The 12,513-nt window shown below is 52.6% G+C and overlaps 1 protein-coding gene across 1 annotated transcript in view; it reads left to right on the top strand.

The window, feature by feature from the left end:
- SGPL1 (sphingosine-1-phosphate lyase 1) overlaps positions 1 to 12,513 on the top strand; it is a 744,463-nt gene that overhangs the window by 392,667 nt on the left and 339,283 nt on the right. The window lies entirely within an intron of this gene.

Genomic DNA, 12,513 nt, shown 5'->3' with positions numbered 1-12,513 from the left:
TGTGGAATGGTACCGACATGATACTAATCTTGCCATTAACATCCTTTTTGGTGGCAATAGAGGAGAGGCTAAATATTGATGTTCAGCATCAGACTGTTCAACCCCAAACTAAGCCACGTGGAGTCACACTAGCTGACTAGAGTGGAGTAGGACGACAATGGAGCATGGGAGGGAGGTGGTGTTTGGGGTTTTGTATTTAAGTTGATGGATCTAATTTGATTTGAGATTGTTTTTTTAAAGGTTTGAATTTAAATCAATAAAATAAAAATAAAATAAAAAAAATGTGCTGTGGATTTGGGACAGTTTCAGACTCATGCTTTGTCCTAAAAAGACATGCTGGCACTCATGTCAAACTTATAGGCTCTAAAATCATTTCTACACATCATACAGAACTCGTTGGATCTAATAAGGACTGACAGCATGACAGGCATGTTGTATGTCAACAAACCAAGGGGGCGGGGGACAAGGTTTCCTCCCCCTTACTCAGTTGGCCATACAAATCTGTGAAGTGGCTATTCATTACCAGACAGCACTTCAAGCAATTTCTTTTAGCTGGAGAACCCAACACCCTGGTGGAAAAACTGAGTCACCTCTCTCACTCCATCCACAAATGGGAAATGAAGAACTTGGTGGCTCAGGCGATCTTCCGGAAATGGGCAGATCTTCTGGTGGACCTATTTGGAGCAGAACTGCAAATGTCCGTTTTTTGCGTTTCGAATGGGGCAGGATCCAGCCTCTTTAGGAGAGGCTCTCAAGATCTCGTGGGATCACGGGCCATTTTTTGCATTTCCTCTGTTCCTTCTCAATCGGAGTTCTATCAAAGTTTCATAGTTTGACTTTTTGCACTCTAATTCTAATAGCCCCAGATTATTTGATTTACATTTCATACACTGGCCTTCTTAGTCTCAGGATGCCTGGCCCGCTCCTCCTTCCTTAATCGCATGACTTTGAGCCAGCAGTGGGGACATATAGTGCACCCCTGCCAATCTGTCAACGGACATAGCTACTTGGTACCTGAATAATTTGCCTTTTGGTTACGTTTATCGGATCAGAATATTTTAGTAATTCAGATGTCCAGAAAAGCTTCTGCAAGGAGTCGATACAAAAGTGAACTCACTTTTGGCACTCAACGCTAGAGCATTCTCATGTTCCTCAGTATTATTATTCCTTGGACAATGTACTATTGTTTCTTTGCCACCGCACTTTTTCCAGGGTAAGAATTAAATCGTGCAGATCGTATTTATCTGCGATTGTATCATACTTAAATCTTTATCCACCTGTAATTAGACCCCACCTTTCGCTGATATTAATATTGTGTTCGCTGCTCTAGCCCATAAGCGTTTTGAACCAATGTCTGCAGCAAAGTGACTTGGAAAACTGCTTTTCATTTTTTAGAATTGCTGAGATTCAGGCACTTTCAGCATCGGAGCCTTGCATGTATTTACATAAAGATAAGGTGATTCCTAGAACGCGCCCCTTTTTTCTGTCCAAAATAGTATTTTCCTTTCACATAATTCAGGAGATCATCCTTCTCCAGCATTGTATCTTGCATGGATTCACATGCTCATAATGTCAGGCTGAGATTCATCTGCAATATTAAAGCAGTTTAGCTTTAAAGCTAAAAACTGCTTGTTGCTTATACAGACTGTTGCTGTCACTTTGGGTCATACTGCTCAACCCAATGGCATTTGTCCTACTTAGCCCCACCCCCAGTGGCCATCTTCAGATTTGTACTGCACGTTTTCTTTTTTTGGAGTTCTCGGATTTCGCCGTTTGAAAATCTCGATAAATATTCTAGTGTTATGAAAAATCATATTTTTCTTCATCCTAGTCACGTTTGAACTGTTGCTGGTTGAGATCCGGTCCATCGTTTATCTCCAGATGGTGTGAGGCTGCAGTGTCTGACTTGGGGCTTTACCACACACCATGGCAGACGTCACGAGGGAGAGCCTTTTCAGGGCATGCTCGAAGTGCTGCCTAAAGAACATCTTTGTCGAAAGACAGGCATCCGAAATACACCTACTCCAGACCATGATGCGGACAGCTGTCCCATTTGCCAGTTTTTTACTTCTAAGACATGGAAAGATAGTCATAGAAGGTTGGTGGCCTGTATTGAAGAATGTGCTAAGGCCTCTGACTCCGCCTCAATGCTCAGTCATGCCTCAGCTAGGGTCGACAGGCCTGTAGAGTGTAAGAGGTCGAGATCCTTTAAGGACACTTCCCTGGGGAAGATGCCAAGAGTCAAAATCATCTCATGCTCCTAATACTACTACTGCTGCTTCGTCTTGGTTGATTGGCCCTGCAGCTGCGGCACTAACTACCACTGTGTCGACGATGGGCACAGCAGCTCCTTCATCTGAGAAGCGCTGCTCGGCGACGACGTTCCCCTCTCCCCCCCCCGAGTCGCGCATCTGCAACCAATCATGCACCATCGACGACTCAACCCTCAAGATAGTCTATGAAGCACAAATCTTTGTTGTCAAGACCATTTCGTCAACTCACTTCGACAATGACCATTTCCTCAACTACGTTGTCCTCAACACGTGCAACATCCACGTTGACATAGTCGATGAGCACTGTTTCCATGACCACGTTTAACGTATTCAGGGTGATGCTGCCTCATGAGCGTCAGCCGTTCCCGCGGCAGCTCCGTTGACATCGCCACAAGCTCCAGTCATTGCCTCTTTCCCCAGGGGTGAGAATGTGGGCAGCGAGATTCCTCAGCTCTTCACTTCCAAAGCCAGTCAGGGCAAAGCAGCCACTGGGATCTCCTAGGGATTCAGCTAAGGCTCTGATAATTGAGCCATCCACGCTTTCTGGTGACAAGCTTCCAGAAGGTTTTTACTCTGACCATGAAGGTGGGCAGGCGGATCCTGACTCCATTAATCCAGGACCCATGCGCCCTCAGAATCCTGCGCTGCTGTCTCGGCTAGCAGCCCATGGCCTCCTGCACCTTTGCTAGCCCCAACTGCTCCAAAGAATTTGTCAGACTTTTTGTACACTCTCCAAACACTGGTATTGGAGCTTCAACAGTATCTGCCTCTGGCAGCTCCCTTGCCTGCTCCAGCCAAGAGTCCACCGTTGGCTTCATGGTCCCACCTGGTGCATCCTCATCGGACTACATCTGCTTCTTGCCAATTGTCCATTCCAGTGCTTGCCATAGTGGAGGCTGCTGCCCTCACGGACACTGATACTAATTCTGACACTGATACGTCAACTGGGAGTCGAGGCACGGATTATTTCAATTATCTCATTACTGCAGATGGGGAACCTCCAGATATGGACTTGCCCTTCAGGGACTCTCGGCCGGATGAGATTGGTTCTTTCCATGCAATGCTTGCCCAGGCTGCAACGCTTTTCAGTCTTGTCCCTGAAGAGAAAAAGGAGGAAGGTTTCCTTTTTGAAAAGCTGGTTCTGCCAGGGAGACAATGGTGTTGATCCTTATACTGGACGATATTTAGGAGGACAGCCTGTTGCTCATGAAGAACCCTTTCTCTGCTCCTCCGAAGAAAGAGCGACTAGACCAAGGACAGGTTGCCAGAACAAGTCCTCACATGTTTACAGTCTCAACCATCGCCGGACTTTGTGGTTTCGGCTGCAGGTAGAAAGCAGTCTTCCAACCCCTCTACGCCATGTATCCCTGCGGATCCGGATGGTAAGAAGCTGGATGCGATGAGAAAACGCATCATCACTACATCATCCACGATCACAGCTGTGAAATCATTGGCCATTCTCTCCAGGTATGAGTGAGAGCTCTGGTACAAACTGGGCCCCATCTTAGATTTCCAACCAGAAGGCAAGAAGGCGGAGGCTTTAGCCTTGTTAAATGGAGGGGAGATTGCGGCTGTCCACTCCAAAGTGGTAGGCATGGTGTTTGATGAGTGGACCACTTCGGCAACAGTGTTGACGATACCCTGCAGTCAATTAAAACGGATACTAACATGGCTCGTTCTCTGGGCCTGCTTTATCAGCGATGGCAGTACTTTCGCCCCCACAAGGGGCACTTAACACGATCTTCAAACGACTACAAGCCATCCTATCACCCCTCCTGTTACAGCACTCGAGAGACTTTGGGGACGATCGTAGTCATACAGAGGGGGTGCACAGTGTTGATGAGGAACATCCTCCAGAACGCAGACATCCAAGCAGACCTGACCAAATCCAGGGCACGTCCTCTCACTTCAACACCCTGGCGGGAGGCTGAATATCACAATTTGTCAAAGAGTGACGTAACATCTTCACACACAAGTGGGTGGTCAGCCTTCTTCTTCTCACCTCCCTGACAGAGTAAGACTGGATGCCTGGGTTAAGAAGGTGTTTACCTTGGGCAGCCTAACCCTCTGGCTGTACATGCTACTTCTCCAGCATGGGGTCTGGCATGGATTCACATGCTCATGAATATTCCCCGTCGTCAGGCTGGGAATCCTCGGTAAAGAAAAAACCAGTATCAGTTTCGTTTCTGATCTGTCTTTCGTAGTAGTAACCAATCACTGGTCTCTGCGTCATACTGACCACAGCCAATGACTGCCCTCTACCTAAGCACCGCCTCTGGCAGCCATCTTCAGATTTTTACCGCACGTTCATGTGTTGGGATCCCCGTGCTATTGCTCTCGAGCGTTAGTGCTATTTTTTCACATTTTTTCTCAAAAAACTTTGTTTTTTTCGGTCAAAAGAGCCTCAAGCTCCACCGACTCTCCATCCGATCAACGGGGACCCGTGTCGGATTCGTCTACGCCCCTCAAGGGTGAAGATTCGTCGAGCTACGCTTTTGGAGGACTCCAGAAGTTTCTCAGGCCCGGTCATGGCCCAGGAGAAGGGAAGCTCGACGCCCGGAAAGCTGTTCAGGGTCTGCCCTGGATGCCAGCTGCAAAACGTCTTCAAGGAGGACGAACATTCTTTTTGTCTTTACTGCCTACATGAGGACAAGACGCACGTGGAGAAGGACTGTGCGTTTTGCGGCAACATGTCGGAGCGGACCATGAAGGACCGCCATCAACGTCTCGCCAACTGGCTGGAAGGGAAGAGCCCGTCCGGCGAGAAGAAGAGGAAGAAATCCGAGCGGTCTTCTAAGACCTTTGAGAACGCCCCGGCGACGGGGGTCCAACATAAGGCCAAGCACCGCGAGTCCGCTGGCACCGGGAGCGCCGAACGGTCGGGCTCTACGGGCACCAGGCTGGGCGCACCCTCCCCGGCACCATCAACCGCGAGCCAACGCTCCGGGTCGGGTAAGAGGAAGGCCGAGCACCCGGCGAGGCTCATAGAGAGGCCCCGGTCGAGCTCGAAGGCGGAGGGGGAGCGAGGCACTGTCCCCCCCCTCAAGGATAAGGCGGTGAGCGCACCTAAGGTGGTGAAGGCCTTAATCCATCCGGCCAAGCCCTCTATCGAGTCTGTCGCGGCGGCCCTGGCTCAGCCTGTGGAGGCTACGCCAGTGGTGGCGACCTCGGGGCTCAGAGTCTCCCTGCCACCTCGGAGGGAGTCCTCTTTTGTGCCCATCGATAGGACCCCCGTGAAATCCCCCGTGGGGAAGAAAAAGGGGGGGCAGGGCGTCGTCGTAGATTCGGCCTCAACCTCGGAGGAGGAGCTGGTCGAAGTCTTAAGCCTCGGCGTGGAAGAAGACCGGCCCGTCGGGATGGATCCCGACGCAGGTGGCGACGACATCGTCGAGGGTACCGACGGGGCCCCTGATCGCCCGTCGGATTCCCCTCTGCCAGCGCCGCGAGACAGCTCGGCGGCCATTTTGTTGGCTATACAGTCCTTATGCTCAGAGATAAGGACGAGACTACTGTTGCCGACGGAACCTCTCCCGTCGGGAGACCCAGAACCGGGACCTTCTGGGGTTCCCCCTACCAAGAAAAGAAGGATCCACCCTCCTCCTCCTTTTCAGCCGTCGCGCCCCTTCCAGCCCTCCACCTCGTCCACCCGAGGGGATGATACGGGGACTGACACGGCAGCGACGGGTACGGACGACGAGGTATACGACGAGATTGTACCGTCGTCGCCTCCCACCAGGGCTTCTCCGCCCGACGAGATTGGATCGTTCCACTCCATGATCGCCACGGCATCCGAGCTTTTCCAACTCTGCCCTGAGGAGAAGAAGAAGGAAGGTTTCCTTTATCAGCGGCGCGAGGCCAAGAGGAAGACGGTCCTCGCAGTGCCTCTATTGGACGACATTTGGGATGAGGGCCTCTCCCTCCTCAAGAACCCTTCCACGACGCCAGCTAGAAGAGACCGGTACGAGAAAAAGTACCGGGTCCCGGACACGGCCCCCCTGTGCCTCCGGGCGCAGCCTACCCCGGACTCCGTCGTCTCCGCGGCGGCCAGGAAAAAAGCGGGGGGGGGGTGCGGCCTCCACATCGACTTCCCCACCGGACGGCGAGGGAAAGAAATTGGACGCTGTGGGACGCAGAGTCATCTCGTCTGCAGCGACGACGATTAAAGCTGCCAACGCCTTGGCTATCGTGGCCCGATATGACAGGGAGCTCTGGTACAAACTGGCTCCCCTGCTGGACTTCTTGCCGGACGACAAGAGGGCAGAGGCCCTGGAGATCCTGCAGGAAGGTGAGGTGGCTTCGGACCACGCCATTACCGTGGCGACGGACATCGCCGACACTGGGTTCCGCCAGTTGGGCAACGGCGTTTGCCTTAGGCGGCGTGGATGGCTCAAGGCTACGGACTTCCGTCAAGACGTTCAGACCAGAGTCCTGGACATGCCCTTCGATGGGAACAACCTGTTTGGGAAAACAGTGGACGATTCCCTTCAGGCCATTAAAGCGGACACCGAGACGGCCCGGGCCCTTGGAGTTCTGCAACAACGACGGACGCCCTTTCGGAGCAGCGGAGGCAAGGGCGCCTCCAAAGGTTCCGGCGGCGGTTTCTCCTCCTACCGTCAAGCGGCCCGCTCGTCGTCTCAGGAGGCCTACAGAGGACGAGGCAAGTCTGGCGGACCCCGCCGTCGTCGCCAAGGACAAGGCGGCAAAGCCTCGTCGAAGCAGGATTGAACCGGCCGTGGGGTCGGGCCCCCACCGAAGCACCCCGGTGGGAGGCCGGCTGGCGAGCTTCGTCAGCGTGTGGGAGTCCATCTCCACCGACCGTTGGGTGCTGGACGCCTTGGCCCGGGGCCACGCGCTCGAGTTTCAAAGAAAGTGTCCGCGCGTCCCCCCCGTGGCCAGGAAAGAACTTCACGTCCCTCAACTTCTCCTGGAGGTAAAGGCGATGCTCAGGAAGGGCGCCATCGAACTCGTTCCAAAGAGGCTTCGGGGCTCCGGAGTTTACTCGAGAATCAAGGCGCAAAAGTTCCGGATGGTCACCCTCCAGCACGTCCTGGGTCAGCTGGAGGAAGGAGACTTCCTGTCGTCGTTGGATTTGGAGGATGCCTACTTCCATATTCCCATCCTGAAGGGGCACCGAAAATTCCTCAGGTTTGTGGTCCAAGGGCGTCATTACCAGTTCAAAGCCCTCCCCTTCGGACTACGGTCGGCACCCAGGGTGTTCACCAAGTGCCTCGCACCGGTGGCGGCGCAGCTGCGCCGCGAAGGGATCCACGTCTACCCCTACCTGGACGACTGGCTCATCCGAGCCAAGACAAGGGAGCTCGCCGTGGTTCACACGGCAAGGACCGTCCAACTTCTCACGGACCTCGGATTCTCCGTGAACTACGCCAAATCCCACCTGGTACCCGCGCAAGACGCTCTGTTTCTGGGAGCGAGGCTCAACACAGTGTCCCTTCTGGCCTCCCCGTCGGAGGAGAGGACCAGGACCATCCTGGGCAAGGTGCAGCGGATGTTGGTGGCCGACGCGGCCAAGGTGAGGTCCATCAAGTCCCTCCTCGGAATGATGTCTTCCTGCATCTACCTCATTCCCATGTGCAGGCTCCGGATGCGCCCGTTGCAGGAGTTCCTGGACGCGCGCTGGATGCAAACGACGGGCAGCTTCGAGGAAAGGATCACACTCGACGAGAGTTTCCGACGAGCGATCCGGTGGTGGGGCACCCGCGCGCATCTGACGGCGGGCATGGACTTCCAGACCCCAGCCCACCAGGAGACAGTGACCATGGATGCCTCCCTGGAAGGGTGGGGAGCGCACACCGAAAATCTGCACGCAAGAGGCCTTTGGCTCACGACGGAGAAATCCTTACATATCAACGTCCTGGAGCTCCGTGCAGTGTTTTGGGCCCTCAGGTCCTTCCTTCCGTCCCTCAAGGGCAAGGTGGTGAGGATCTTCACCGACAACACCACCACCATGTTTTACATCAGGAAACAGGGCGGAACTAGGTCCCCAGCACTGTCCAAGGAGGCGCAGGACCTGTGGCATTGGGCAGTCGCCCAAGGGATGTTTCTGGTGCCGTTTCATCTGGCAGGGATAAAAAACACCATCGCCGACTCACTCAGCAGGGAGCTGCGCTCGTGCCACGAGTGGGAACTACGGCAGGATCTAGTGGATCGCCTCTTCCGACGGTGGGGCACACCCCAGATCGACCTGTTCGCGACGGCGACGAACTCCAAGTGCCGGAGGTTCGCCAGCAGGTTTCCCCAGGCGAGGAGCATGGGCGATGCTTTCTCGTTCCCCTGGGAGGGCCTGTTCCTCTACGCGTTCCCTCCTTTGCCACTGCTAATCCGGCTCATCAACCAGCTCAAGAGGTCACGGTGCAGGATGATCCTCGTCGCACCTGCGTGGCCGAGGCAGATATGGTTCCCGGACCTTCTGGACTTGTCAGCGTCCCCGCCAATCAAGCTGCCGGTGGACGCGGATCTGCTCTCCAGGGAAGGAGGCGCCATCCTCCACCACGACCCGAAATCGCTGAACTTGCAGGCCTGGCTCCTGCAGCGCTAGAGTTTGGAGGATACGACATACTGGCCGACTGCAGAGAGGTTCTTGCAAAGGCCAGGGCGTCCTCGACTCTTAAATGCTACGGACACAAATGGAAGAGGTTTTCTGTCTGGTGCCACGCACAGAAGATTAGCCCTCTACGGATTACGGCTCCCCAAGTACTGCCGTACCTGCTGACGCTGGCCAAAGCTGGACTGGCACACGCGTCCATCAAGATTCATCTTGCTGCGATCTCCCGATACACCAGAACCACGGGCCGGTCGTACCTGTGGTCTCATCGTCTGGTGAAAGAGTTCATGAAGGGACTGTTCAGATCGTTCCCGCCGGTGAAGGCGCCGGCCCCGGCGTGGGAGCTCAACGTGGTGCTGACCAAGCTCATGGGACCTCCGTTCGAGCCTCTGCACTCGGCCCCGTTGAAGTTTCTGTCGTGGAAAACAGCGTTTCTTGTGGCCATCACCTCCGCACGACGGGTGGGAGAGATCCAGGCCCTTTCCTACAAGGCCCCGTACTTGACTTTTCACGATATGAGGGTAGTGCTCAGGACGCACCTCTCCTTCATGCCCAAGGTACCGTCGGACTTCCATCTCAACGAACCCCTGGTGTTGCCTGTGTTCTTCCCGTCGCCTTCGTCGCTGGCTGAGAGGACTTTGCACTCGCTGGATGTGGCTAGAGCGCTGAAGTTCTACGTGGACCGCACAAAGTGTTTTCGGAAGACGTCACAACTCTTTGTGAACTTTGGACCTGTCAATCAGGGGAAGGCTCTCTCGAAGGCTTCCATTTCCAGATGGCTCTCCGGCTGTATCATGTACTGTCATCGGTTGGCAAACCGACCGCTGCCTGGCCGTCCGAGAGCCCATTCCACCAGAGCGATCGCAGCTACCACGGCGTTCCTTTCTGGTGTGCCCCTGCTGGACATATGCAGGGCTGCTACGTGGAGGTCGACGCACACCTTCACGAAATTCTACTGCGTCGATCGGGATTCCAGGGAGGAGTCCAGGGTCGGCCAAGCAGTGCTGCGCAACCTGTTCGCCTGAGGTGAGCCTGGTGAGGAGGTAAGATGCTTAATGTTGAGTTTGATGTAATGCTTAATGTTGAGCCTTTGCCACCTCCCGTGGTTGTGCATGTGTGTACTGCTATGTATTCTTTATTCATGAGCATGTGAATCCATGCCAGACCCCATGCTGGAGAAGGAACAAGTTACTTACCTGTAACTGTTGTTCTCCAGCATGGGTCTGGCATGGATTCACATGCGAACCCTCCCGCCTACCCCTCTGCGGCTCTTCACTTGGTCATACTGCCACTTCACGTGCTCCCAAATCTGAAGATGGCTGCCAGAGGCGGTGCTTAGGTAGAGGGCAGTCATTGGCTGTGGTCAGTATGACGCAGAGACCAGTGATTGGTTACTACTACGAAAGACAGATCAGAAACGAAACTGATACTGGTTTTTTCTTTACTGAGGATTCCCAGCCTGACGACGGGGAATATTCATGAGCATGTGAATCCATGCCAGACCCATGCTGGAGAACAACAGTTACAGGTAAGTAACTTGTTCCTTGTTTTTCGGTCTGTGGTTCGTGGTAAGCAATGCAGCTGAGAACACGTCCCTGAAGGGGAGATGAGTGCAGGCCTTTTTCCCATGGTCCCACCAAGACGGCAGGGGCACTTCACCTCCGTTACTGCAGTCGGGATTAGAGTACAGTTGTTAGGCGTCACTCCCAGATGAGGACGTCTGGCTTTGCTCAGGATATGCATGCAGGCAATCTTTTTGACATGCCTTTTGATTGACAGAACCGGTTCAGGGATAAAGAAGATAATGCCCATCAGAGGTTCCAGTCCTCAAAAGTGACAGCAACATGTTTGGGTCTTGCAGTGCAGCAACCCTCAGCTACATCTACAAGGGGCATGGGTTTTCGCCTCTCTGCCCTACAGGTTTGAAGCCAGGCAGCTCCAGTGAGACCGTAGGGCGGATGCTTCCTGGGAGTCAGAGTTGCCCCTAGAGGTGGAACGGCTGCAGCCACCTTCCCTCAGCACCCAGAGCGTTAAACCTAAGATTTTCTGCCTGAAGTCTCTTGCACCTCCTACTTCCAACAAACAAAAGTTACCATTCCTCCCCTAACACCTATCCGTTTTCCCTCTCTTCATCCGAGACTCAACTTCTCTTCTCTTCCTTACCGCATGAACCGAACATTGCACTCTGCAATGTTCAGTCTGTCTGCAACAAAACGTTAATTATCACCGACTACTTTTATGCTAGATCTCCTCCTAGGCCTCCTAGCTATCACTGAAACCTGCATTTCTCCATCTGACACTGCCACCCTGGCGGCTCTATGTGACTCTGAACTATTCTTCATTCACGCTCCTTGTCAGACTGGCGGGAGTAGAGGCAGTGGACACCTACTCACTTTTGGCCTCAATGCCTCACAAATCTCCAGTGCCATGTCCTCTCCTTCCTCTTTTGAATTTATCATCTCTAGTATTGCTCTGCCTCAGATGGAGATGATCTGAACTGACTATCTCCCTTCTGGTCCCACTTGACTATTCCTTGATGAACTTGACAACTCATTGATTCTCTTTCCGCTAAACATCACTTCATTTTCTTAGATGACTTTAACCTGCCCTCTCCAAACATTTCTCATAAATCTGAACTTCAGTCTTTATTTATTTATTTGTATTTGTTAAGCGCACAGAAACAGCCCGGAGGCATTGTAGTGCTGGTTACAGCAAGAGCAAAAACTTAGTTGCACATAGAAACACACATACATGAATGATTAAAGAAAACATTAGCATTGTGTGCTTGTCTGGCAAAGAGTGTGGTGTATTAGTTGAAGAGGGATGTTTTGAGATTTTTTCTAAAGGCTGTGAGTGAACTTTCTGCTCTTGGGGCAGGAGGGAGTTTAATCCAAAATCTGGGAGCTATGTAGGGGAATCCTAAACCACCCGCAGTAGCCTTGTTGATTCGTGGTACAGTAAGTTGGCTGGTATAACATAGTCTTGTGGGTCTGGTTGTATTGGGTCTGTGGAGAATGTCAGCGAGATAAGGCGGCGCTGTGCTATGGAGGCATTTTTGGGTTGTGGTGACAATCTTGAAGGTGATATGCTCTTTGACAGGGAGCCAGTGAACGGATTGTCTTGCTTGTCAGATGTTGTTTTTTCGAGATGCTTAAGGCTGCTCTCAGTGCATTATTTTGAGTGACCTGAAGTCTGTTTAAGTTTTTTACAGAGGTACCGGCTAGGAGTGCGTTACAATAGTCAAGTTTAGCACCTATTGTCGCTCTTGCTATTGAGAGACAGTTTTCTTTGGTTAAGAAAGGTTTGATGGCGTTAATTAATTTAGTGCTTAATGCGGCGGCAGAGACAATTGCGCTGACTTGTTTGTTCATGGACAGGGTTGCATCACTGTGTACTCCTAATGTTTTCACTGAGGATAAGACTGGGATGGTGCAATTGTCTATGTTAAAGTTGGCGTAGAGACTATCTAGCTTAGCAAGTGTAGACTTTTGGCCAAGGATAAGGATCTCTGTCTTATCCCTGTTACGACAAAGGCCATTTGTGGTGATCCATGCTTGAATGTGGCGTATATTTGTTTTAGAGCTAGGGCGTCTGTGTGATAGGAGCCTGTTAGTGGAAGGAGCACTTGGGTATCGTCTGCATAATTGGTGTAGGCGATCCGAAGTGCATCAAGTTTAT

The sequence above is a fragment of the Ambystoma mexicanum genome, chromosome 8, assembly GCF_040938575.1.
Source record: "Ambystoma mexicanum isolate Mex_15411 chromosome 8, UKY_AmexF1_1, whole genome shotgun sequence".
In the NCBI taxonomy this organism is placed as follows: Eukaryota; Metazoa; Chordata; class Amphibia; order Caudata; family Ambystomatidae; genus Ambystoma; species Ambystoma mexicanum.
Note: the sequence above shows the minus strand (reverse complement) of the source record. Positions and strands in the feature narration are given on the sequence as shown.